We start from the raw sequence: 5,954 nt of genomic DNA, 5'->3' as shown, positions 1-5,954 counted from the left end.
GTACATTTGAAATTGGTAAGTTGTGATGTTTTGGATAAAACAAAGACCAACTAAGGCCAATTGTGTGAAGTGTTTGTAAAAGAATCCGCACTATCTCTTGAATATTTGGCAAGAGAGTCTTATATGTCAAGAGGACAGTGGGAGTCTAAAAGATCTTAAGATAGGTTCAAGAACTAATCAAGATATTTGTTAATCACTAGCCCACGACTTGAGGTTTGTAACCTATCGTGTTGACATATCATATTTCTGTGCCCATTCCAGTTAAAGTTGGCTTTGCATATGAGTTCTGAGAGTTCTCAAATGGTTGCATAAAACCTGGAAGCAATGGTAGGCCCTTGTGCTGCCGGGTGGCAAGAAATTAAGATTGAACAAGTTCAGTCCATATGTGTTTGGATTTGCCACTAACCTTGTCTTGTGATTATGGTTATGACAAATTCGCATGGATAGGAACACTTACACCATAAAATCTAAGTGTCATAAGGTTTCTCTTCGATTCATGAAAATGATGGTGAGGAAACTCTTTCACTAAGTAGATTTTAAGTAGATAGCAATTGTGAGAATGACAAAAGGTCTAAACATTATGATTACGACATCCCTCTTCATAATTGTTTAGACACACAAGTGAGCTATCTAAGGAAAGGTGTATGATTTTGATAAAGTCTTATCAAAGCATCTTGTATCAGAAATCTGAACTTTGGTAAGAAAGTCAATAAAGTATTGTTTTTCTAGAAGTCCAGCTGATTTCTGAGTACATGTCAAAGCTAGTGGGAGCATAAGTGTTATGCTAGTAAGATAATAATCATTATGCTAGTGGGAGCATGATGATTATGTTGCAAGTTAGCAATGTTAATTATAGAAAACAAAAGTTTCAATTCGCTTTGAAAAGTTGTTTCCCTATAATTAAGGGAGAGGATTTTATACTTCATTCCAATTCTACCAGCTTAGATTGAGATTTTAATCAACTTTAGTCAAGGATATATATGAATGTTATGTTGGAATGGTTCAACATAAGGAAATTTTGTATATGTTGCGTTCTCAAAATTTCGATTATGATTACGACATACCTCTTCATAGTTCGAATTGTGAGAATATGGTAAATAAAAATTTTATAGCATGAATCATGTCCCATATGCTTAGGATATAGGATCGATTGCATGTGCTATAATATTCATCCATTCTAAATTTTCCTAATGCTTAGGGCATTAAGAAGGGAAAAGGGATTAGAACTGGATATGACTAAAATGATTAAGCAATTGTCGAGGACAATTTGAGGTTTACCAAAGATTGGTTACTCATGGACAATTGGAAGTATAGAGTAAGGACCATATTGACATATTTTGAAAAGAGGCAACTCTTGTTCAAAAGTGATGGTCAAAATGGGAATGTGGAATTGTTTCCATAGGTGGAAGTTATTCTTTGAATCTGTGTAAGATTAGAGAACTTAATGCAAGAAGGATGTTCAAAGGAATGTACTTTGAATTTGAGACTTCGTTTCCATGGAATTGATCTCCATTGGAATGCTTTGTAATGTCTGTTGCCAAGTCTTTGTGACTTGTGTGCATATTCATTACAAGAGGATCATTGCATATAAGTTTAGAATCTAACAAGATTACGGTAAATGACAAGAATTTGGTGTTCTTACATTTATTGTAAAGGATTTAGGATTGTGAAATGAGCATCATTGAAATGCTGTCAATCGATCTGTTTCACAAAGAGAGGACTACATGTAAACATAGTGTGCATGCTTGGAGCATGGCATGACTATTGTTGTAATTCAAGTATTAAGTTGATATATCGAAACATTGGATAATGAGTAATCAATATGGTGCTTAGATAAAAGATGTTTTTTATTTACACTCAAAGTGTTGGGGCCATATAGGATTAGTATTATTCTTGTGTTTCACTTTGCATGTTTTGACTTCCAGGATAACTAGGTCATTCTTCCCGAATGACTAAGTTATTCAAACCATCCACAGTCGGTCATATGTTGGAAGTAGATATGAATCAAGACTGTCATGAATTTGGCTTGTATGATTTGTCTAATGTGCATTAGACATAGCAGTGGTTGCTACAACATTCATGAGTGCTCATAAGTTCTGAGTATTGGATTCAACCCACGCTCATTTGAATCAATTCATGGATTTTATCACGAGTGAATCATGAGACGATAATATCTTATATTCTTCAAACCTAGAGATATGAGTTGTTGACTATGAGTTGGTTATACATTGATTGCACGTAAACGCATTGGTAAATCGATGTTATAAAACGTGCCTTTGTGTATGATTCAACAAGTAGTCAGTACAAGCATATGAGTCGAAGTTTATCCATTCCTTTTACCTTCGGGATAAAAGCGATATCTGTGGGCCCCTCGATGATTTAGTGATGACAAAACCTAAGTGCTCGGCCGGGCCTGGACTGATTTGATTTGTTCAATTAGTCAGTCGTCATAAATCGGAAATCCGGAAACAACAGATGGACAGAGAGAATGATTATAATCCATGTCTCAGTCCATATGATATCTAGAATGGAGGAATATATGATCACTTATCTAATGGACGCGTTATTGATTTGTTCAGAGTTCGGCAGCAGCTTTTAAGAGCTACGATTGCTGGTCAGGTTGTGAAGGCATACTTGCAATAATAGTTATTAGACTTATCCAAGTGGGAGACTGTTGGATTAGTGTCTAAGTCCATAACTATAATTGGTATATACTTGACCCGACCCGGCATGGTCCATTTGGGTTGCATGGCATCGTGCATTTGGATAGACTAAAATGAGAGAAATAACACTTAAGGTTTATTAATATATTATAAGTTCTAATATATTAATAAAATTATTTAATTAGTATTGATCAAGAATTAATTTAGAATTAATTAAGTGATCAAAAGAAGACTAATTAAATATACGGGTTGATTGTGTAAATCATCCATACTTATATAGTGGGCTAATGCTCCATGGATTATCAAGTTGGGCCAAAACCCATAGGATGCTCCATGGATGCTCCATGGTGTATTTGAACCCATGGATCCAAGGAAATGGAAAGCCATGACAATTAGGGTTTACCCTAATTGTGGCAAACTATATAAGCATCTTATTCTTGCAAAATCGGCCACCATGTATGCATGAAGAGGGCTAGGCGATTTCATGAAGTGTTTATTTCTCTCTAAGTTATTCCAAGTGCATTTGATGTTGTGTGAACCATTTGAGGTGTCACATTTGGGGCACTAGGCTCTTGAGCTCCATGGAATCAAGCACCAACAAAGAGGTATGTATTTCTACTAGTTTCTATATTACTTGTACTTCATAATATGCTGGTTAGGATAAATACCTTGGAAATTGATATTTGCATGTATAATAGAGAAAACATAGATCCAAGGTATTTAGGGTTGCATGTACACCATAAGAGTGTTAGAATGCTCAAATCCCAACACATCTAACCTAATCTATTACTCCCGAGTTACCCCGACTACCCCATCAACCGCCTGCACAGCCCCTGACTGACCCTGAAACCTAGTGGTTACCCTATCAGTAACACGCTCAATAATATCGGGTAACTCCTTGTGTACGGCTCGCGAAACCTCCCCAACGATCCGATCGTATAGTGGACTCTCCTGGAGACAAGGTACATAACCCACCTCTGATCCCTGATGAAAAGAGCTGACAACGGGGCCCTCCCTGCTGAGGGATCCCAGAGACCCATAAACATTGGGTCTCAGAGGAACCCCTAATTTCCCCTTAGCGATCTCGACCTGGAAGGCCTCGAGGCGGCTATCCAAAAGCTCCAAAATCCCCTCCTTGACTGTACCGAAGATCAAAGGAGACTGGTCCAGTATACTGCGAGTAATCTCGGCTGAAATAAACTCTCGCATCTACTCCCCGAGCTGCTCGGCTCCTGAACCCGAGCCTGATCCCTCTCCGGCGCCTGATCCGCCCACTGGTCTCTCACGCAACGTCACCATGCTGAAAACATGCCATAAAATCCATCAGAATATACATCACTACCGAGGGATCACACACGCACTACAAGTTCCCTGGTTTTATCTCAGCCCTTCTTGAATCGAGTACAGATCCTCTGCTTTCAGTAGTATGGGCCCCTACTACCTTCCACATCAATCCGTACTTTCCTCAAGATTGCCTCGACTACACTAGGCCCCTTTCACTGCTACTAACACTGCTCCCAACACTACTCTCATCCTAGGCTTGCCCTAGGGTATCCTCTAACTCGCTATCTGTCATCAGCTGCATAAGAAATTCCTATTATCTCCCCCTAACTAACTCGCGAATACCATTACATATCACTCAGACTAGATAATTCTTCGAATGAGAGGTCCTACCCTACAACGGTTGGATTCAGACAAGAGCTACGGAATAGGGCTAGACCTAACCTTCTGAAATTATTTAGTCCTTGCAATATGTAACTTAACATATTCGTTTACTAGTTAATTAGAGATAACTAGAACTCCTAATAGCACAAAGCAAGCAGCATTCGAGCATTCGAAAAACTAACCACATAATCCAATCAAGCTGTTCTATCCCCTACTCAAGAATCTGTACTAGCATGCAATTCATAAAGCTCATATAATCAGGCATAACCTAAACAGGCTATCCTACCACTAACTAATCAATACTAGCATGCAGCTCAATCAACGCATATAGCAGACATACAAGGCATCCTTCCTAGATCCTTAGCCCTAAACTAGCATGATGATCATATAATCATATCATAACATAAACTTGTATGGGTAATTTAGGAGAACGTACTGGAGCTTGGCTGATTGTATGCACCACACCCTTTTCTCTTTTTCTTAAAATTCTTATCTTTTCTCAAAGTTCCTTTTTCTTATCCTTTTTCCAAAATTCTTATCTTTTTCTCAAAGTTCCTTTTTTTAAAAACGATGTTCTTTGAAAATTTTCATACCAAGTCCTCAGTTTGAGTTCAGACACACCCGAAAGTGTATCTGAATCCCTCAAACCAAGGCTCTGATACCAACTTGTAACATCCAAAAAATCATGACCAAAAATTTCATTTTAAAACCTTAATAAAATCCATAATTGTCAAACCATTCATTCAAACATATTTAATCAGAGTATCGTGTCTAAACATATCATATCAGAGTAAAACATCCCAGGCTAAAACATCATAGTGTGTGTGATGCAGTCAACCCGAGCTCTTCCCTCCGCTACTGGAAGTACCTGAAACCAAAACTGAAAACCGTAAGCACGAAGCTTAGTGAGTTCCCCATACTACCACATACCATACATATAACACATACTGGGCCTTTCCCACTGCATCGGGCCCCGCCCGACATCAGACCGAAGTCCGGCATAAATTGGGCCCCACCCACTGCATTGGGCCCCGCCGGGCATCGAGCCCCGCTCGGTATACATATCTGTTTCTTAGGCCTAGCCTGTCTCCGAGCCCCGCCCACTATACATATACAATCACATAAACATACTAGCACAATTAGCAAGCATACTCTATTGTATTCATGTCCTAAGGCCTCGCCTAACTTGGGCCTCACCCATGTCCTGCTACTGATGAGTCACGGAACCCCGTCCATACTCAGCTAGTGATGAGATGCGGGACCTTGCCCCCACTCACCTCCCTACCAGGAACAAACAAGTATCACACAGACAACATGCATAACTAACATACTAACATTCCTCGGGCTTGCCCCGGCACCGGACCTTGGTCCGGAAACATACTATCATACAATGCCTAGGGCTAACCCCCGGGTCTTCCTACCATACATAAACCAAATGGGCCGGCATTGTGGCCGTAGACCCATGCACACAGTGAGGAGATTCACCTCGCACTGCTGAAACCCTGTTGATACTCCTCCGACTGCTATTTGGTAATTCCCCGAACTGCTACTCCTTCGGCTCTCCGAGCTATCAATACCAAAATATCACTTAGTCCAAAACAATAATCCTGGTTAGGGTAAAATGAC

The sequence above is a fragment of the Lactuca virosa genome, chromosome 5 (genome assembly GCF_052849685.1).
Source record: "Lactuca virosa cultivar CGN04683 chromosome 5, Lactuca_virosa_CGN04683_v6, whole genome shotgun sequence".
NCBI classification, from domain to species: Eukaryota; Viridiplantae; Streptophyta; class Magnoliopsida; order Asterales; family Asteraceae; genus Lactuca; species Lactuca virosa.
This window is presented reverse-complemented; position numbering follows the sequence as displayed.